Consider the following 21,688-nt stretch of genomic DNA (forward strand, 5'->3'; position numbering starts at 1 on the left):
GGTTGACTTTATATTGTGTGAAGAAGTACTTCCTTTTGTTTTTTTTAAAACCTGCTGCCTATTAATTTCATTGGGTGACTGCTAGTTCTTGTGTTATGTGAAGGATTAAATAAAATTTCCTTATTCACTTTCTTCGCACCAGTCAAGATTTTGTAGACCTCTATCATATCTCCATTAGTCATCTCTTTTCTAAGCTGAAAATTCCCAGTTATTTTAATCTCTCCTCCTGTTTCATACCCCTGATTATTTTAGTTGCCCATCTCTGTACCTTTTCCAATTCCAATATATATATTTTTAGGATGGATGACCAGATCTGCACACACTATTCAAGGTGTGGGTGTACCATGGATTTATATAGAGGCAATATGATATTTTCTGTCTTATTATCTATCTCTTTCTTAATGATTCCCAACATTGTTTGCTTTTGTGACTGCTGCTGCACATTGAGTGGATGTTCTCAGAGAACTAGCCACAATGATTCCAAGATCTCTTTCACGAGTGTTAACAGCTAATTCAGATGCCATCATTTTGTATATATAGTTGAGATTGCTTTCCAATGTGTATTACGTTCCATTCATCAACATTGAATTTCATTTGCCATTTTGTTACCCAGTCACCCAGTTTTGTGAGATCCCTTTGTAGCTCTTCTCAGTCTGCCTGGGACTTAACTATCTTGAATAGTTCTGTATCATGTGCAGATTTTGCCACCTCACTGTTTACCCATTTTTCCAGATGAGTATGTTGAACAGTACTGGTCCCAGTACTGACCCCTCAAGGATAAAACTATTTATCTCTCTTCATTCTGAACACCTATAATTTATTCCTACCCTTTGTTTCCCATCTTTTAACCAGCTACTGATCCATGAGAGGACTGCCCTCTTACCCCATGATGGCTTACTTTTCAAAAGTCAATTTAAATTAAATACTTTTTTTTACATGTAAATTTTTTTAGAAATCTAGACCTGTTGTGTATTTTGGTGTAACTTGCATAATTCTTATGTTAAATTTGCATAATCCTAACAAAAAATTTACTTTATTCATATGTCTTTTATTTATCTCATTGGTCCTGACACCCCCCCTGTAAATTCGAACACCCCTCCTAATTTCAGTTCCTGGGGAAACCACTGGTAGGAACGGCCGCTGCTCAGTCCCCTCGCAGAGCAGGGGAGGGAACCAAACGCCCCTGCCAGCAGGAACAGCTGCTCCCCAGTCCCCTGGCAGAGCTGAGGAGGGAAGGCAGCTCCCTGCTCTCCCTGGAACGGCCGCTCCCCAGTCCATTCGCAGAGCCGGGGAGGGGAGGCAGAGCCCCACACCCACTGGAAAGGCCGCTTCCCAGTCCTCTTGCAGAGGTGGGGAGGGAAGACAGAGCCCCGCCCCTGTTGAAATGCCTGTTCCACAGTCCCCTCGCAAAAGTGGGAAGGGAACTAAGCGCCCCATCCCCATAGGAATGGCCTCTCACCAGTTCCTTGGCAGAGCTGGGGAGGGAACTCAGCGCCTCACCCCCACAGGAACGACCGCTCCCCAATTCCCTAGCAGAGCTGGGGAAGGAAACTAGCGCCCCGCCCCGGCAGCAACGGCTGCTCCTCAGTCCCCTCGCAGAGCCGTGGAGGGAAGGCAGCGCCCCGCCTCCGGAGGAATGGACGTTCCTTTCTCCTCTTGCTGAGCAAGTGAGGGAAGGCAGCGCCCCGCGCCTGCAGGAATAATCCCTCCCCAGTCCCCTAGTAGAGCTGAGCAGGGAAGGGAGCACCCTACCCCCATAGGAACAGCCGCTACCCAGTCCCCTCGAAGAGCTGGGGAGGGAACCCAGCGCCCCGCTCCCACTGCAATGGATGCTCCCCAGTCCCTTGTAAGAGCTGGGGAGGTAAACCAGAGCCCCACCCCGCTGGAACGGCCACTCCCCAGTCCCCTGGCAGAGCTGTGGGAGGAAGGTAGCGCCCCGCCCCTAAGGAACGACCGCTCTCTATTACTCTGGTAGAGCTGGGGAGGGAACCCAGCGCCCCACTCCCACTGGAACGGCCACTCACCAGTCCCCTCACAGAGCCAGGGAGGGGAGGCAGCGCCCCACCCCGCAGGTACGGCCACTCCCGAGTCCACTCGCAGAGCTGGGGAGGGGAGGCGACGTCCCGCCCCTGTAGGAATGGACACTCTCCAGTCACCTTGTGTAGTCAGTGAGCGAAGGCAGCGCCCCTCCACCACTGGAACGGAGGCTCTCCAGTCCCCTGGCAGAGGTGGGGAGGTGAGGCAGAGCCCCTCTCCCACTGGTAAGGCCGCTCCCGTGTCCCTTCACAGAGCTGGGGAGGGAACCCAGCGCCCTGCCCCCTTCGGAATGGCAGCTCCCCAGTCCCCTGGCAGAGCTGGGAAGGGAACCCAGTGCCCTGTCCCCAGAGGAACAACAGCTGCCCAGTCCCCTCGCAGGGTTGGGAGGGGAACCCATCGCCCCACCCCCACAGGAACAGCCGCTCACCAGTCCCCTCGCAGAGCTGATGAGGGAGGCAGTCCCCCACTCCCACAGTAACTGCCACGCCCCAGTCTCCTGGCAGAGCTGGGGAGAGAACACAGCGCTCCGCCCCCGCAGGAATGGTCACTCCAAAGTCCCCTCACAGAGGCGGGAAGGGACAGCAGCACCCCGCCCCAGCAGGTTTGCACACTGGCCATGGCCATGGCCGGGAGCGCCACGCAGAAGCTGCTCCAGCCCTGCAGCCTGTGGGGCTGTGCAGTGGGGCTGGGGGCAGCACAGAGCAGGCAGGGCCCAGGTGGGCGGCGGGCGGAGACACAAGTGGGGCGGACACACTCCTGCTGGGAGGTGCCTGGTTCACTCCTTGCCAGGGAGCTGCAGGAGGGGCCCAGATCATGGCTCAGCTGCAGAGCTCGGAGCCCAGGCTGGGCCCAGGAGTGAGGGGATGGGGGAGCTGGGGGTATAGTGGGGGTTGGAGCCGAGAGTTGGTTGGAGATGGGGCTGTGCTACTGCTCCTTGGCGGCGGGGGGGCCCTCCGGCTTATTTTTTTGCTCCGCCTCCCGTGTCCTGATATTTCATCTTTGACATCTGGTCACCCTAGCCTGATATGAAGGAGGATGTCTGGACCAAGGGGCCAGGGACTGGCCTTTGCTAGAGAAAACACTGTCAAATTTTAGCCAATTAGGAAAAGTCAGCAAATAAGAACAACCTCAGGTATCAGTAACTGCTACAGGTTGCAAATTCCTACATGCAGCAGTTTCTGGCACTACACCTGCACAGCTCTGCTCCCCGGCTCTTCTCAGGCTCCTGCTCTCTCCTTAGCTCTGCCCCACTCTCGCCCAGGCAGTTCCAGCTCACATGGAGGATGGGACCCCCTGGCTTGGTGACTCCCTCATTACACTGCCTGGCCTGTCAGTGCAGCTAACTTGGAGCTTTGGCCAATCCCCATTGTCCCTGGGGACTGTCAGTCTCAGGGTCCTGATTTCCCACTGATCCTTCCCCCTTCTATTGGTGCTGGGAACTAGCCAACCAACCCCCCCACACACACACTAAGTTTTAGTAAAGGCCAAGAGCCCCCTTACACAAGCAGCCCCATGAGGGTCACCGATGTGCAGAGAAGGCAGCACAAGCTCCTCCCATGGTGTAATGGGCAGCACTCAGGACTCTGAATCCTGCAATCTGAGTTCAAATCTCAGTGGGACCTTGTGTTGGCTTGTGGTCATAGGCGGCAGGTTATATACATGTGTGGTGCTCGTGCTCCAGGAATATTCAGGGCTGGGGGCCCTGCTTCAGCAATATTTGGAGCTGGGTCTCTTCCCCTGGCCCTGGCCCCTGCCTGCTGCACGTCCCCCTCTGCTGCGCTGCGTCCCTGCCTGACAAAAAGCAGCATGCACCTGTCCCTTGCCTGCTCCTGCTGCTGGAGTAGAGGGATTCTGGGCAGAACTGCTGTCTGCTTCCCCTGGGGTCCTAGTGCCTGCCCTCCAAAAATGGCAAGGCAGGCTGCCCTGAGCCTCTCCAACGCCCTGAGCCCCAACCCTCATCGCCCGCACCCCAATCCTCAGCCCCAGCCTTGATCCCCGTCCTGCATCATCACTCCCTCCTATCCCCAAACTCCTTCCGAGAGCCTGCACCTCTCACCCCTTCCTACAACCCCACCCCCTGCCCCAGCCTGGAGCCTGCACCCAGCACGCAAAGCCTGCACCCCTCCTGCACCCTAATCCCCAGCCCAGGATCTGCACCCCAGACCTCCCCCCTAAACCCCGTCCCAGAGCCTTAGGCAGCTGGGGATGGAGCTTGGGGGGTGGTGTTGGGAGGTGGGTTCTGGGCACCACCAAAATTTCTACAAACTTGCCATCCATGCTTGTGGTAAAACCCCAGAGCCCAACTTCCCTGTCTCCAGCTGTGTAAGAGTGAATCTTTTCCCTCCTGCTGGGTGACTCACACCTCCTAGAGCCAGGTCTTTGGCTGGGGTGGCCACAATGGGTTAAGGCTCTAGAACTTGCTACCCTGATAGTTGGGATTCTTGCTGCTGCACCTGATGTTCACAAGCTTGGCCCTTGTGCTTCCTACCACACTTTTCCTCTGGCCCACATGGCGCTTGAAGAAAGGAGTGCCAGGGCTGGGATTAATAGTCAGGGCGTGGCAGGAGGGAAGAAGAGTCCCAGACTGGAGCCCCACACACCTTCCCTCCTCCGGGCACCTAGAGCAGAGGCAGCCCAGCTCTGTCCGCTGGATACCTCGGCAGAGTAGGTGAGTTCATGTAAATACAGTCTGGTCCCAAAGCCTCCCCCAACCCTGGTCATCAGAAGCTGCCAAGGAGAGCTCATTCACACCTCGCTTACAAATCATCATTTGAAATTCTAAGGTTGGCCAACACTGCCGAAGCCAATGCACCCACATTGTCAGCAAACACAACAGCTGGGTGAGGAAACCCGGTTTTGTCCAGACTTTCCAAACCTATTTTACTTTCTCAGGTACAAGTAGTTTTCATACGTTGTATCTGCTTTTAAAGTGTGTGTTAACGTTTCAATTTCCATTCAGATTTGCAACCAATGACAACATTGGCAGCGCTGCATGTAACTACCTGACCACCGAGGGAGGTGGTGTTGGGGAAATTAGGGGAAGGGGGTGCACAGCCCCCTGATTGGGGGGCGTATAAGGTATGCCCAGTTTCACTGAATTGAGTCTCCTACTGCAGCACCTCAGTAGGTTACATCAGAGAGGAGCTGCAGTGTCTAGGCAGTGGGATGCCTGTGCCTTTAAGAGCCCAGCCCTGGGAAGTCCATGCTGAGAGGTGCTGCCTTTGAGAGGGGAAATAAGAAAGCCCTCTGCTCCCCCCACCCATTTTTGCAAACACTGGAGTCTCAGCCCACTGGGATAACTGTTACCCCTCGGCCCCTGCCTGTGCCGGGGTTTAACCCTCTGGCAGTGCCTCCCTCCGGGCTTAACTCCGGCTCCTTCCCCCCTCCCTGACTTTGCTCTTCAGCCCCTCTCCTAACTCTGCCTCCAGCTGCTTGACCCCTCGAACAGTCAATTTCCACCCCCTGCTCAGACCCTGCCACCCACTCCTCTGATTTGCCCCCCTTTGTCCCTTTTTAATCCCTGTAAAAAGTAGGGAGTGCTGGGTCCCATTCTCTGAAGGGAGTGCTGGGTGCCTGGCCCCTGCCTGCCCAGTGCTCAAAGTGCTGAATGATCTTGTGGATATTTGCTGAGTGCTGCAGGGTCACCCGAAGGGGGAGAGAGACACGGTTAGAAGGTGATGCAGCCAAGGGTGCCTCACTCAACACTGAAATGCAGCCACCTCTGGGGTGAGTTACACAAGTCAGCAAATGAATTTGGAACAAGAAAGGCACTGAAAGGACCGAGGCAGCTGCAGGAGGTGGAGAAAACCAGAAAAAGCAGTATCCCTGGATCCCAGCCTTGCCCCTGCCCCCCTCTATCCCCTAACCTCCACTCCCCTCCCACATTTGAGGGGAGAACCCAGGAGTCCTGGTCCCCAGCCTTGCCCACCCGCATATTTCGATATGGCTCCATCCAACAGCTGCCCCACAATTGCAGGGTAGTGTCGCGGGGGCACACCAGGGCCTGCCTGTTTGCACAGGATGGGCAATGCCAGTGCCCCAGGATGGGGAGAGACGATGCTAAGGGAGAAGCAAGCAGCAGACAGATCCCATGACAGAGAAAGAAATGCTAGGGGGGGTGCTGTGCTGCAAGGAGTGAAGGGGATTGGCAGGGAATGGGAGGATCTTCCCTCACAGCAGGTGCGTCTCTCTCCCTCCCAATTCCTCCTCAGCCCTACCCCAGCCCAGGCTAATCCCGGACCAGCTGCCAGAGTTAAATTTGGCCTGGATTCCCCAGCTGCTGGGGGTGGGGCATGGGGCTGGGAAGCATGAGCCTCTACTTCCCCTTCCCCAGACACAGTTGCATGGGCACAGACCAAAGGAGCCTGCAGCACTGCTGCCTAGAGGAAACTGAGGCACCAGCCACTGACAGACACATCATGGCTCTTCTGATCCTCAGCCTCTTTTCCATATACAACCTGGCCAGAGGAGGGGGGGGTAAACTCAGGGCAGTTGCACAGTTAACCTGTGGAACTCCTTGCAAGAGGATGTTGTGAAGGCCAAGACTATAACAGGGTTCAAAAAAGAACTAGATAAGTTTATGGTGGATAGATCCATCAAGGACTATTAGCCAAGGTGGGCAGGGATGGTGCCTGTAGCCTCTGTTTGCCAGAAGCTGGGAATGGGCGGCAGGGGATGGATCACTTGATGATTCCCTGCTCTGTTCATTCCCTCTGGGGCACCTGGCACTGGCCACTGTCAGAAGACAGGAGGATACTGGGCTAGATGGACTTTGCGTCTGAACCAGTCTGGCCGCACTTATGTCTCCGTTGGAGCAGCAGTGACACCCAGTGGTCAGTCAGAGTAATGCACAGAAGGTGTTTTCCTTGGCGCAGCAGTGACACCCAGTGGTCAGTCAGAGTAATGCACAGAAGGTGTTTTGCTTGGCGCAGCAGTGACACCCAGTGGTCAGTCAGAGTAATGCACAGAAGGTGTTTTGCTTGGCGCAGCAGTGACACCCAGTGGTAAGTCAGAGTAATGCACAGAAGGTGTTTTCCTTGGCGCAGCAGTGACACCAAGTGGCCAATCAGGGTAAGACACAGAGCATGTTTCCCTTGGAGCAGCAGTGACACCTCGTGGTCATTCAGGGTAATGCACAGAAAGTGTTTCCATTGATACAGCAGTGACACCCAGCGGTCAGGTGGTGTAATGCACAACGTGTGTCTGCACTCTGCGAGCAGTGACACCCACGGACCAGTCAGGGTAAGGCATAGAGTGTGTTTCCCACTAATCTGGGTAAGGCACAGAGCATGTTTCCCTTGGAGCAGCAGTTACACCCAGTGACCAGCAGGGGTGGCATCAGACTCTTTTCCTTTAGTGGGGGACTGAGGCCACGTCCACACTACAGAGTAAAATCGAAATTACTAAAATCGAATTTATAAAACAGGTTTTATAAAATCGATTTTACGCGTCCACACAAGGGCACATTACTTCGGTGGTGTGCGTCCATGGTCCCAGGCTACCATCGATTTCCGGAGCGGTGCACTCTGGGTAGCTCAGTAAAAGAATGGGACCAATAACTTTGATTTCCGTCCACACTAAGCCTAAATCGATATAGTAATATCGATTTTAGGGTTACTCCTCTCGTTGAGCAGGAGTACAGAAATCGATTTTAAGACCCCTTAAAATAGACTTTAAGTGCCTTGTAGTCTGGACGGGTTCAGCATTAAATCGATTTAAAGCTGTTTAAATCGATTTAACGCTGTAGTGTGGACCAGGCCTCAGATGGGCTAGACAAAAAAAATTGGGGGGCTGTGCCCCACATCACCTGGTCCCACCCTTCACGGGGGCCATGCCTCTGCTCCTTCTCAGTTAAAGGCCAGGCTCATCTCCTCTCCCCCCAGCTAGGGTTTACAGCAATACAAACTTTATTAAAATAAAATAGTAAACAGGGTTTACTTTAAATATTCTAAATCTGTCCAAATTTTAGTTCTGAATCCAAAGTTTTCTTAAAGATCCCATCAGTAACCAAAACCTAAATGAAAATTGAAACCAAAAACAAGGCTTAATTTAAAACCCACACATTAAGAAAAATTTTGTTTGTAAAAATAAAAACTAACAAATGGCAGGGTAGATCACCAACAGATGGCAGGGTAGAGTTCATAGCGACCCTGCTTAAACTAGATTGTGGAAAAGATTCAAAAACACTGAACATTCAAACTCACTAAATGCGGGTCAATCCATCCTCATCGTCGTATCCGCTCGTTATACTCCACACCTGTAAATTAATAATTTCAACATTTCATCAAAAAAGCATGCTACAGCAGAATGATAAAATAACATCAAATAAATAAGCATGACCGCTAAAACCTCCTATAAAGGAATTGAATCCTTGAATACTGGTCAAATCTGTATAAAATATGCAGAACTATGTCAAAAATGGTGTTGCAGGTCAGCCATTCAAATCCAGAAAATGTCAATTAAAAGCTCCATTCCAACTAAAAAAACCAAAACAACCCAATAAACCAAAATGGTCATAGCCTGAAACAAACCTACACAGAAGCAAAATTAAACCTGTACCAACACTGGAACAAACTATGTAAAAATTTCTAATTCTAACTTCTTGTTTCTCCCAGAAGGAAGGTGTTTTGCACCCCAGTAACCACACTGTCACTGCAGCTTTCCTTTCACTAAATAAGATTTTTACCAAATATAAATTGCCCTCCAATTTCTCTAAGAGAAATTGAAATTGTATCTTTGCACTAATATCCCAAGTGTGCAAGCCCATCCCCTCAGGGCAGCCCCACACCCTGAGGCCAGGGGAGAATCCCAGCTGATTTGTGCATTTGTAACCCTGGGGCCTGAAGCTGATGAGAGAAAGGGAAGTGAGCCATCTTGGAACTTTCCAATACCACCTGCGAGGAGCACAGGGATTTGACTGAGTGACATCCTGGCTAATTTTCACCTTGTTCTGTGCCAGCAGGCTCCGCTGGAGAGCTTGGGAGTGACTTGACCATGGCAGCACCCTATTTACATATTAAAAGCCGGCATTTTGGGGCCAATGGGGTGAAATGTGAGTACTTTTGGGGTTGGGACCCACATGAGAAGGGATGTGGACAAACTGGAGAGAGTCCAGCACAGGGCAATAAAAATGATTAGGGGACTGAGACACATGACTTACAAGAACCTACAGGCCATATCCTGTATGTTAAGCTAAGGCAAAGTTAGCATATCTATATTGTGACCTTTTACTCAGAGAGGAAAATCGACCTTTATCATGTTACTTAAAGAGATAAGTACCCATGCCTGTCCAAGACCTTTACCTAGCCCAATCGACAATGGAGAATGGCATAGGATTTTTTTCAGTGTTGTACCCACAGATTTAACAGGTACACTACAAGGTACCTTATGTGCATATGTACATGTCATCAAGCACAAACATACTAGCGTATGAAGTAAATGTACCCTAATGTTTTGTGGGTGAGGAATGAAATTTGGGCATAGGAGGAAGGATTTCCAGCCCTTGTGCCCTATAAAAGAGGGAACCCACCTCGCTAGAGCACTTTGCTCTATCATTCTGACTTACTTCCTCCACTCTCTCTCTATGTACTATCAGTAGGCTGTACTTGTTCTTAAACTTTAAGTTTCAAGGGAACTAGGCTAAGTTTGGTTTCCCTAAGTTGTTATTCTTTGTTTATTAGGTTTTGATTTTAAGTTTAACATATTCAAGTGCATCCTAAGTAACACTAGATTTTTCTAAGCACTGCATCTTTCACTTAAGAATTGAGAAACCTGAACTGCAAGGCTGGTCCTGTGTCTCTTACCACCAGGTTATCAAGGAAGGCTGTAAGTATATTAACCAAAACTTTGTTGCATATAATGCCATATGAATCTTTTGAATAGCAGTAATGCAAATGTAACTTTGTAACTCAATTAAATTAAATAAAATGTAAGCTAATAAATTAATTTTTCATCAAATTATCCAAATTAATATTATTAGTATACCCTAAATCAGGCTACATGGGACAGAGAGTTGGAGTGCAGAGGGATGAAGGCACTGGCTCTGGGGGTGCAGACTCTGTGGTGGGGTTAGAATGAGACATTCAGGGTGCAATAGAGAACTCAGGGTTAGGATAGAGAATGGGGCTGTGAATGTTCTGGAATGAGGTCAGGAAAGAGAAAATTGAGATGCAAGAGAGAAATCAAGCTAGAGCAAAAAGCAGAGAAGAAGTGTGCGATTTGAGCCGCAGAGGGAAGAAAAAAACCTCTGCCTGTCCCCTCTCACCAAAGCATTTAAGAAGCAAATGAAAGTCATCTCTCCCCCACTGCAACAATTCCAGTTGACCTGGACTGAGGAAGAAAATCTTCTCCTTTGCAGCACTAGCAGACCTGGACTGAGTCATGAACACCTCATCCCCTCCCCTGACCCCCTCCAATCTGCTGTTCCTGGCCTGGGACACGGGAGGGGCTCCTCTCTTCTCCATTTGGGACATGGCGGGATGAGAGAAGTGACAGGGCTTTACGGGAAATAATTATTTGCCTGATTCATGTGCAAGTCCTAGTCCTTGTTAACCCAAACAAACCGTTTATCCTGCATGCTGATGCCAGTTTGGAGGGTCTGGGAGCAATCCTGTACCAGGAAATGGAAGGAAATGTAAATCTGTAGGCTTTGCCAGCTAAGGACTGTCTGATAGTGAAACTCGCTATCCCATCCACCAGCAGCAGTTCTTGGTCTTGAAATGGGCCATCACTGAGAAATTTCGAGACTACTTGTGTGGTGCTCAGTTTCAGGTGTGGACAGAGAACAATCCACTGATTTATGTGTTAACAAGGGCTAAGCTGGATGCTACAAGGCACAGATGGGTGGCTACTTTTGCTAACCATAACTTCGCATTCAATACTAATGAGTTGGTACAATAGAGAACGTGATTTTTCAGGACCACCAATTCCTGGTTGGGGGGAGGATGTAAGCAGGGTGAGAATGAACTCTACCCTGACATCTGTTGGTGATCTGTTGTAAAGGCCTTTTGTTGCTGATGTGCATGGTCACACCCACCCCGCATTGCATGATGGGGGTGCTTGTCCAAAGGGTCATTTCAGCTGCTGTGGGATCCCCAGTCTCTTTCTTATTAGGGCAGGGGTAATAAAGTGCAGTTATTCTGGTGATATGAATCAAAGACAGTAGAACGGAACTTAGCAGTTCATGGTTTTGGGACTCACCCGAACCTACATAAAACTCGTTAGGCAAGGGACATGGGTTCCAAAGCATAGTGAAATTAAAAAAAAAGAAAAGGAATATTTGTATATAGTATTATGGATTTCTTATGAACTTTTAAATGTGCATTTTATGTACTTTATATCCCTGTAGTTTAAAAGCAGAGTTTTTTACAGTTCTAGTACATATTTGGTTCTATGCCACAGATAAAATCACTAATGACAAAATGCAATTTTTAGATGTACTTAAGTTGTTGAGCTTTAATCTTAGTTCCACACTGAAAGTTGTAAACAACTCCATAGTTGGGGAAAATGTTCCTTACCACTCAGACAGGAGGAAAATTTTGCAGATTGGACTCTGGGAGATCAGCTATGGGACACAGCTTTTGTGACACATGAACTATCTCTGCAACCAGATTAATAGTCACAGGTCAGCAGGTGGGTTTATGCAAATTCTAGACTCTGTGACTAGAGCTGAGGGGAGGGGGCACAATTTTTGTGGCACATGCACTACCTCTGCAACCAATCTTTGCTATTTCACTCCATACCACCACACACACACACACACACACAAGCAAGCAGCTTTTTATCTCTCAGAACCAAAACATACCCTGAAAGAGATTGAACAGCATAAGCTTAAGACAAACAACTGCAGCACTAACAATAACTCAAAAAGATTCAAAAAGGTTTCTGCCTTTGCAGACCAGGAACAGCAAAAAAGAAACCAGTAGGCGCAAGCCAAAAAGTACCAACAAATATCCATTACTACCTCCCACAAGCTTTAGGTGTTCAGAACCCAGACTCCTTAACGGTGAGTATGTTTCAGGCGAGGGTGAAGCTCTCAGGCCTCAAATGCCAGCTACAGTTACTCTCTCCTTGATCCAAAATGAACAGGAAAATACACTGCATTACTCCTGCCCCAATAACAAAGAGACTGGGGATCCCACAGCAGATGAAATGACCCTCTGGACAAGCACTCCCATCATGCAATTCGGGGTGGGTGGAACCATGCAAATGACATCAGCCTCAAAAGGCCTTTACAACAGATCACCAACAGATGGCAGGGTAGAGTTCATAACGACCCTGCTTAAACTAGATTGTGGAAAAGATTAAAAAACACTGAATGTTAAAACTCACCAAATGCGGGTCAATCCATCCTCATCGTCGTATCCCCTCGTTATACTTCACACCTGAACATAGCCCTCACATGGACAACATACCCTCCTAACTCAGTGTCTGTACGTTAACCTTTTACCCCCAGTCCGGGCTACTGCAGATTATGTATTCCTTATGCCACCCGATCTTAAACCGAACTTCGCACCCCCTGGATAATCTGTACGTTGTTCCCTGATCACCAGAAACTTCTGCGCCTAAACACCATACCGTACCCTTTTTTTTTTTTGAACGTCATCTTAATAAAATGTTGACATTTGTTCGAGATCCCGGCTCCCTGTTCCTTTGCAAGGCATGTGCGTTTGCTCCGGATTTTAGTCTGCTAAGACAGCGAGGGGGGCCGATTGAGTCAGAGGCCCTTGCCTGTTGCAGACACGGATCCAAGGCTGAACCTCATCCCCCACCAGATGAAGGCTTAACTGAAAACAGTTTAAGAAGTGCTCCCGTCTCCAGCACTCAGCTACCCAGCTCCCAGTGGGGTCCGAACCCCAAAGAGATCCCTTTTACCCTGTAGACGCTGTAAAATCCTGTGACCAGGGCAGCTGCATAGGAGCCTGCACATCTGCCTGCCAGCGCGAGAGCTCATAAGGCACTAATCTGGATAGTGCTGGCTGGGTGGCAAGGCTGTGAAGAGCCAGCAGAGTGGCGCAGCAGAAGCGTGCTGGGCCCATAACCCAGAGGTCAATGGATTGAAACCATCCTCTGCTATGTGTGTGTTTGTTTCTTTTCCCTCTGGGCCTTCCAGCGAGGTGGTGACCAGCAGAGTGGCAAGAGGTGGCTGAGGCGGTGGCCTGCCAGAGAGCTCCCTGGCACCTCTGGCTGCCTGGGCTGAAGGCAAGAGGGAGGTCTGGGTGTGGCAAGGGCCTCCTGTCCCAGAATGAGGCTGCAGTGCTTCCTGCTCCCCTTTTCCCACCCACCCCGGCGGGCTGCGGGAGAACACCAGGGAGGCTCTCGGGGCGCTAGGCAGTGCTGTGTGGCTGTCAGGGGAAAGAGCCGAGGCTACCGACTTGACCTGCCATCGGCTTGCGTGGCTCTGCGTGCCGTCAGCCGGGGCGGGCCAGGCTGCGCACGTGACTCAGGCTTGGGCAGCATGGCTGCTCTTTCCTGACGAGGCATGAGGCAGGCCAAGAGCTTTGCACAGCCTGCAGGGAAGTGGGAGGGAGGCGTCTTTGAGCAGGCGTGTCTCGTCCCCTTCTCTCTTGCCACTTTGGCGGAGGCGGGAAGGCAGCAAAATGTTCCCGGCTGAAAGTTTTTGTGCTCAGCCTCGAGGATTAAGCCTGAGCCTCCGGCACCGCTGCTGGGAGATGGGTTTCTTAATGGCATCCAGCATGCTCTTTGGGCCGCCAGCTGAAAGCACTGAGGCCAAGAGGAATCAAAATGAGACTTTGGAGGCTCCAATGCAGGCCTCGGGGAAGCAAGGAAGTAGCGCGGGGTCATCGCTGTCCCTGGGTGGGCTCCAACCACCATCCTTTCAGTTAACAGCCAAACACGCTGACCCATTGCGCCACAGAGACATGGACGGGCAAAGTTGTTTGGAGCACAAAAGTTGGGAATCAGCTCAGGCTACGTCTACACTACAGCATAAAATCAAAATTACTAAAACCGGTTTTATAAAACTGATATTATAAAATCAATTTTATGCGTCCACACTAGGGCACATTAATTCGGTGGTGTGCATCCATGGTCGTAGTCTACCATCTATTTCCACAGCGGTGCATTCTGGGTAGCTACATTAAAGGAATGAGACCAATAACTTCGATTTCCATCCACACTAAACCTAAATCGATATAGTAATATCGATTTTAGGGTTACTCCTCTCGTTGGGGAGGAGTACAGAAATCGATTTCAAGAGCCCTTAAAATCGATTTAAAGTGCCTTGTAGTGTGGATGGGTACAGAGTTAAATCGATTTAACTGTGTAGTGTGGACCAGGCCTCAGGGTACGCTCTAGCATATGCATGCAGCTCTTAGACAAGCAACAGCAAGGAACTGGACTGGCATGCAGTGAAAGTTCTGTGGGAAGGAACCGAAAAGAGCACGGGGGCTGCGGTACAGCGCTTGCATACACTTTCTTTGGCCTGTTTTGCTGGAAGAGTTAGCAGGGCAAAATTCTTAGTCACAGGTCAGCGGGTGGGTTTATGCAAATTCTGGCCTCTGGGACAAGAGCTGGGGTGGGGTGGGGGTCAGGCCCCCACAACTTTTGTGGCACATGCACCACCTCTGCAATCAACCTTTGCTACCTCACTCCCTAGCACCACACACAGAGCAGCCTTTTGTCTCTCAGAACCAAAACATACTCTGAAACAGATCAAACAGCATAAGCACCACTAACAACAACTCAAAGACAGTCAAAAACGTCTCTGTCTTTACACACCAGGAACAACAGGCACAAAACCAACAAACACAGACAGTGAGAGCCCAGCAAACATCCATTCCCACCTCCCACAATCCTTGGGCATTGGGAACCCAGACCCCTTCATGATGAGTACTTTTCAGGCGAGGGAGAAGCTCTCAGGCCTCAAATGCCAGCTACAGTTACTCTCTCCTTGATCCAAAACGAACAGCAAAATACACTGCATTACTCCTGCCCCAATAACAAAGAGACTGGGGATCCCACAGCAGCTGAAATGACCGTTTGGACAAGCACTCCCATCATGCAATCTGGGGTGGGTGGAACCATGCAAATGATAGGAGCCTCAAAAGGCCTTTACAACAGATCACCAACAGATGGCAGGGTAGAGTTCATAGCGACCCTGCTTAAACTAGATTGTGCAAAAGATGAAAAAACACTGAACGTTCAAACTCATCAAATGTGGGTCAATCCATCCTCATCGTCGTATCCGCTCGTTATACTCCACACCTGAACTTAGCCCTCACATGGACAACATACCCTCCTAACTCAGTGTCTGTACGTTAACCTTTTACCCCCAGTCGGCAGAGGCAGTAGCCAGTGGGGGGAGGTAGTGCAGGAGCTGCGGGGAGGGGACACAGCCAGGGGGAGGGACTGGGCAGACTGTAGGGGGGGATACTCAAAGGCAGTAGCATGCGGGGGAGGCAGGGTGGGAGCTGAGGAAGCATAAATCTAGGCCTCAGTGAACCAAAGCTCTTCCATGTTGAACTCTACTTGATCTAGAAAGCTAGCAGCTGTGAAATTAAATGTGTAACAGTAAGTTATCAGTTGCAGCACAGCTAAAAACGTTCTAAAGCAGTGTTATGTATTCCTTATGCCACCTCTCACAGAAGTGGGGAGGGGCCTGTGGGTTGGGATTGAGAGGGCTGTGGGTAGGGGATAGGAGGAGGAGAAGGGTGAAGAGGAGTAGGCTCTGGTTGGGAGTGAGGAGTAGTGTGCATAGGAGGGACTGAAGTTTGGGATTGAGGGGCACTGGGAAAAGAGGGGACATGGGTTTAGGCTGAAGAGCATCCTCGTTTGGGGATCCAGCAGTACAGGGGAAGGCAGCAGATGATTGTAATTCCTTAGGGACATTCTGTTTTTCTATGTGTGTGTGTGTGCAGGGAAGGAACATGCTATATGCCCAGAGGCCTTTATTCTTCCAGGCTGCAAGGACAAAGGAGCTGTCAGGAAGTTGCCCCTTCAAACCCACACACAAAAAGGTCCTTCTGAGGAAAGGGAAAATCCTGAAGAGAAAAAGTAACATCAAAGAGGACTCCCAAAAGACACTCTAAGATCTTGGTGAACAGTTTATCACCTGACCAGGGACTTGAACCCTGGACTCTCAGATTGAAAGTCTGATGGTCTACCAACTGAGCTAGCCAGGCTCACAAGAAACAAAAGTAAGTTGGTGCAGAGGAATAGCTAGTGAAGAAAACAAGTGCAAGAAACAATAGGGGAAACCTGCTGCTCTCACTGGCCTGGTCAACAATACGAGTTTATATTGAATTTAGCAGCATTAAATTACATTAACCTTGCCTCCATCCACACCACAAAGCCCTTTATATCGATATAAAGGGCTCTTAATACCGATATCTGAACTCCTCCCAGACGAGGGGAGTAGTGCTGAAATCAGTATTGTCATGTCGGATTAGGGTTAGTGTGGCCGCAATTCAATGGTATTGGCCTCAGGGCACTATCCCACAGTGCACCTTTGTGACCACTCTGGACAGCATTCTGAACTCGGATGCACTGGCCAGGTAGACAGGAAAAGCCCCATGAACTTTTGAATTTCATTTCCTGTTTGCCCAATGTGGAGCGCCGATCAGCACAGGTGACCATGCAGTCCCAGAATCAAAAAAGAGCTCCAGCATGGACCGTATGGGAGATACTGAAACTAAGGATTTTTCTCAGCTCATTTCACCACCCACTATCCTGCTGGGGTTGAGTTTATCGCAGGTGTTACCCAAAATTCGGCCAGCTAGTTAGTGTAGGGAGGACTAATGACCCACCAGAGTTTGGCAGAAAGCAGTCGGTTTATTATACTGACAGCTAGGCTCAAAAGAAGAAGAGAGGGGGAGCGTCACACTCATACTTGCATACTCATGCTCCCAGGACAGACACAGCACTGGAGATGTCAGGATTCTGCAAGGTAAGTCTCCCACAGCGCAGCTATGGACGGTGCGATGAAGGTAAGTCTTCCTGAGACACAGTGAAATACAACGCAGAGAATTACTGGCCAGGCGGTCACTGGAGGTACAAGCTTGTGAGTGCTCTCCTGAGCACATGGCCCCTTCTCCTTTTAAGGACCTGCACCTAACGTTCTGCAACTAGAGATGACTTGGCAGCATCTGGTTGGTCACACTCCACCTTGGGTAGTGTCCATGCTCTGGGGGTGTGAGTGCTGCCTAATTAGAGTCCCAGACACCTTGTCTACCTGGAAGCTCTTCTGCTCTTTGTCACGGAGTGTGGGGGAGTCTGGCCCTGCACCCCTCTTCCTGGGACCCACAGTGACTCTTAGCCAGCCAGTAAAACAGAAGGTTTATTGGACAACAGGAACACAGGTTACAGCAGGGCTTGCAGGCACAGTCAGGACCCCTCCATCGAGTCCTTCTGGGCTTTCAGGGTGCTTGGATCCTAGCTAGGATACCCTGAATTCCGCTCATCCAGCCCCAAGCCCAAACTCAAACTGCTTCCCTCCTGCCACTCCCTTCCTTTGTTCCCCTTCCCGGGCAAAAGTGCTGACCTTTCCCCTCCCTTACCTAGCTCAGATTACAGGCTCTGGTATCGTCCATCCCCTAAAGTCCTCCCCTGCTCTGCCATTCCCCACACAGACAGCCCCTACTCCATCACATCTCTCCCCCCTTCGAGACTGAACTGAGCGGGGTCACTCTGACCAGTGACCTGGGGAAGTTCAGGGCCCCCTCTCCGGGACATCGCGTCCGCTATCAGTTGGCACTTCCCTTCACATGGACCACGTCCATGTCATAGTCCTGCAGGAACAGGCTCCACCTCAGGAGCTTGGCGTTGGCTCCTTTCATTGGTGCAGCCAGGTCAGGGGAGAGTGGTCGGTGTACACGGTGAAGTGTCGCCCAAAGAGATATGGCTCTAGCTTCTTAAGGGCCCACACCATGGCCAGGCATTCCTTCTCGATGGCCGCATAGCTTTGTTCCCGGGGTAGCAGCTTCTTACTCAGGTACACGATGGGGTGTCTCTCCCCCTTTTCATCCTCCTGCATTAACACCGCCCCCAGTCCCGTGTCTGAGGCGTCGGTGAACACCATAAAGGGTTTGTCAAAATCTGGGTTTGCCAGAACTGGGCCTCTAACCAGAGCCTCCTTCAGCACCTGGAGAGCCTGCTGGCACTGCTCAGTCCAGATCACCTTGTCTGGCTTCCCCTTTTTGCATAGTTCAGTGATGGGGCCAGCTATGGCACTAATGTGGGGCACGAACCTTCGATAGTACCCTGCCATCCCAATAAAGGCCTGGACCTGCTTTTTGGTTTGGGGAGCGGGCCAGTTTCTGATCACCTCCACCTTGGCTGGTTCCGGCTTCAGGCAGCCGCTCCCCACCCGATGGCCCAGGTAAGATACTTCAGCCATCCCCACCTTGCACTTCTCAGCCTTTACTGTTAACCCAGCCTTTCGGAGTCGGTCCAGGACTTGTTTAACCTGGGACATGTGGTCCTCCCAAGTCTGGCTGAAGACGCAGATGTCGTCAATATACGCCACGGCAAAACTCTCCATCCCCCTCAGTAGCTGATCCACCAGGCGCTGGAAGGTGGCCGGCGCTCCCTTGAGGCCGAAGGGCAGGGTCAGAGACTCGTAGAGCCCCAGAGGGGTGATAAAGGCCGATTTCAGCCTGGCATCTGCGTCCAGCGGCACTTGCCAGTAGCCCTTTGTAAGATCCATAGTGGTGAGGTACCGAGCACCTCCCAGCTTGTCTAGGAGCTTGTCAGGCCTGGGCATGGGGTAGGCATCAGATACGGTGATGGCATTGAGCTTTCGATAGTCCACACAGAACCAGATTGACCCATCCTTCTTGGGGACCAGCACCACTGGAGAGGCCCAAGGGCTGGAAGACGGCTGGATCACCCCCAAAGCCAGCATGTCCCTGACCTCTCTTTCAAGATCCTGGGCAGTTTTACCAGTGACCCGAAAAGGGGAGCATCTTATAGGGGGATGTGACCCAGTCTCCACCCGGTGGACAGTCAAATTAGTGCATCCAGGCTGGTTAGAAAACAGCTGTCGGTATAGATGCAGCACCCTCCTGATCTCAGCGTGCTGGCCCGGGGTCAGCTGATCCGAGAGGGGAATCGCCTCCAGGGGGAACCAGCTTTTGTCCCAGGGAATAGATCCACTAAGGGGTCATCGCCTTGCCCCTCCCAATGTCCACACACGGCCAACACCACATTCCCCCTGTCATAGTATGGTTTCATCATGTTCACATGGTACACCCGACGGTGATGTGCCCGGTTTGACAGCTCCTACCACATAGTTTACCTCATTCAGTTGCTTGATAACCTTGAAGGGCCCTTCCCAGGCGGCCTGGAGTTTGTTTCTCCTCACGGGGATGAGAACCATCACCTGATCCCCGGTGGCGAAGGCACGGGCCCGTGCCGTGCGGTCATACCAGACCTTCTGCCTCCTCTGGGCTCGGGCCAGATTCTCCCTGGCGAGGCCCATGAGCTCGGCAAGTCTTTCCCGGAAGGTCAGGACATACTCCACCACTGACTCTCCCTCGGGAGCAGCCTTCCCCTCCCATTCGTCCCTCATCAGGTCTAGAGGCCCCATTACCCACCTTCCATACAACAGTTCGAAAGGTGAAAACCCGGTAGATTCCTGGGGTACCTCCCTGTACGCGAACAGCAAGTGAGGTAGGTACTTGTCCCAATCCTGCGGGTGCTGGTTCATAAATGTTTTTAGCATCATCTTCAGCATCCCGTTGAACCTTTCCACCAGCCCGTTGGACTGGGGGTGATACGCTGAGGCCCAGTTTTGCCATTTCTGCCATAAGGACCGGAGCAGGGCCGACATGAAGTTGGAGCCCTGTTCCATTAAGACCTCCTTGGGGAACCCCACCCGGCTGAAAATTGTCAGCAGCGCATCTGCCACTGTGTCTGCTTCGATACAGGACAAGGCACCGCCTCGGGGTAGCGAGTAGCAAAATCCACCACCACCAGGATGTATTTCTTCCCTGACCGGGTCGTCTTGCTGAGGGGTCCCACTATGTGCATGGTCACCTTCTGGAAAGTTTCTTCTATGATGGGTAAAGGCCTCAAAGCCGCTTTCCCCTTGTCCCGGGCCTTCCCCACTCTCTGGCAGGGGTCACAGGATTGGCAGTACTGTCGGACCTGGGTGAAGACCCCAGGCCAGTAAAAGTTCTGTAGCAGCCTCTGCCTGGTGCGCCGGATTCCCTGGTGCCCTGCAAGAGGGATGTCATGGGCCAGGTACAGCAGCTTGTGGCGAAACTTCTGGGGAACCACCAGCTGCCTCCTGATTCCCCCATGACTCTACTTCCCCTGGGGGAGCCCATTCTCGGTATAGAAACCCCTCCTCCCACAGGAACCTCTCCTTGCAACCTCTCCTCATGGTCTGTACCGCACTAAGGTCAGCCCGGTCCCGGTGCTTCCGCAAGGAGGGATCTTTCTGCAACTCAGCCTGGAACTCAGCAGCTGGGACAGGGATGGGGACCGGCTCTCTCTTGCTGGCTGGGTCTGAGGCCGTAGCCCATCTGAACCATGCCCCTGGGCGTTCCCTGCTCCCTGGGTTAAGGTCCTGCACCTCGGGTCAAGTACCTTCCCCGTTGTCATGGTGCAGTGCCCTTTGCTGACTCTGACTATGAGTCACGACCAGGGCACTCTGGGTGTTACTAGGCCAGTCCTCGAGGTCCTCTCCCATTAACACGTCCGTGGGCAAATATCGGTGTACCCCCACATCCTTGGGGCCCTCCTTGGCCCCCCACTTCAGGTGTACCCTTGCCAAGGGCACCTTGAATGGGGTCCCACCCACGCCCATCAGGGTCAGGTAGGTGTCGGGCACCATCCGATCTGAGGCCACCATCTCGGGCCGGGCCAGCGTCACCTCTGCGCCCATGTCCCAGTATCCAGTGACCTTCCTCCCATCTACCTCCAGGGAAACAATGCACTCTTTCTGGAGGGGCAGCCCCGCGCCCACCCGGTAAACAAAAAACCCGGAGCCTGGAGCATCCACAGGTGGTATGTTGCCAGCCCCCCTTTCCTGGGAATGTAGCCCCTCCTCCGATTGGGTTTTTACCCAGTCCACCCTCTGCGGGTTGGGTCTGCTTGGTCTATCCCTGAGCTTGGGGCACTGGGCCTGAATGTGGCCTCGTTGGCCACAGCGATAGCAGCCCATGTCTCGTGTGTCCCCTTGAGTGGGTCGGAGGGACCTGACGCTGGATGTTCCCCTTTTGGGGGGGTTCTCCATAGGCCCCCTTTGGGAGGTCCCATGATGACTCTCTCTCTGCGTTGAGGCAGGCCTGCTCCTTCGAGACTCCTCCCTGCCATCCCCTGCCCAACTGTCCACAAATTGGTCGGCCAGCTGGCCTGCGTGCTGTGGGTTCTCCGGCTTCTGATCCATCAACCACAGCCTCAAGTCGGACGGGCACTGCTCGTACAGGTGCTCCAGTATGAATAGGTCAAGCAGGTCTTCTTTAGTTTGGGCCCCAGCTGTCCACTTGCGGGCATACCCCTGCGCCTGGTTAACCAGTTGTAGGTATGTGACCTCACGGGTTTTACGCTGCGTCCGGAACTTTTTCCGGTACATCTCAGGAGTCAGCCCAAACTCGCGGAGCAGGACCTGTTTGAGCAGTTTGTAGTCCCCTGCCTCTGCCCCTTTCAGTCGGCTGTACACCTCCACGGCTGTGGAGTCCAGTAAGGG

At 51.7% G+C, this 21,688-nt stretch overlaps 1 long non-coding RNA gene and 2 other non-coding genes across 3 annotated transcripts in view; all 3 read right to left on the reverse strand.

The window, feature by feature from the left end:
- LOC127041949 (uncharacterized) overlaps positions 1 to 8,587 on the reverse strand; it is a 111,831-nt gene extending 103,244 nt beyond the window's left edge. Inside the window, exon 1 of the long non-coding RNA XR_007771789.1 lies at positions 8,386 to 8,587. This is a non-coding gene — a long non-coding RNA (uncharacterized LOC127041949). The remainder of the gene's footprint in view (positions 1 to 8,385) is intronic.
- Positions 8,588 to 13,842: 5,255 nt separating this feature from the next.
- Positions 13,843 to 13,916, reverse strand: TRNAN-GUU (transfer RNA asparagine (anticodon GUU)). Its single transcript has one exon. It is a non-coding gene; the product is annotated as a tRNA-Asn (tRNA).
- A 2,189-nt stretch (positions 13,917 to 16,105) lies between these two features.
- On the reverse strand, positions 16,106 to 16,178 carry TRNAE-UUC (transfer RNA glutamic acid (anticodon UUC)). Its single transcript has one exon. It is a non-coding gene; the product is annotated as a tRNA-Glu (tRNA).
- Between the last annotated feature and the right edge of the window lie 5,510 nt (positions 16,179 to 21,688).

Source organism: Gopherus flavomarginatus, unplaced genomic scaffold (assembly GCF_025201925.1).
Source record: "Gopherus flavomarginatus isolate rGopFla2 unplaced genomic scaffold, rGopFla2.mat.asm mat_scaffold_111_arrow_ctg1, whole genome shotgun sequence".
NCBI lineage: Eukaryota > Metazoa > Chordata > Testudines > Testudinidae > Gopherus > Gopherus flavomarginatus.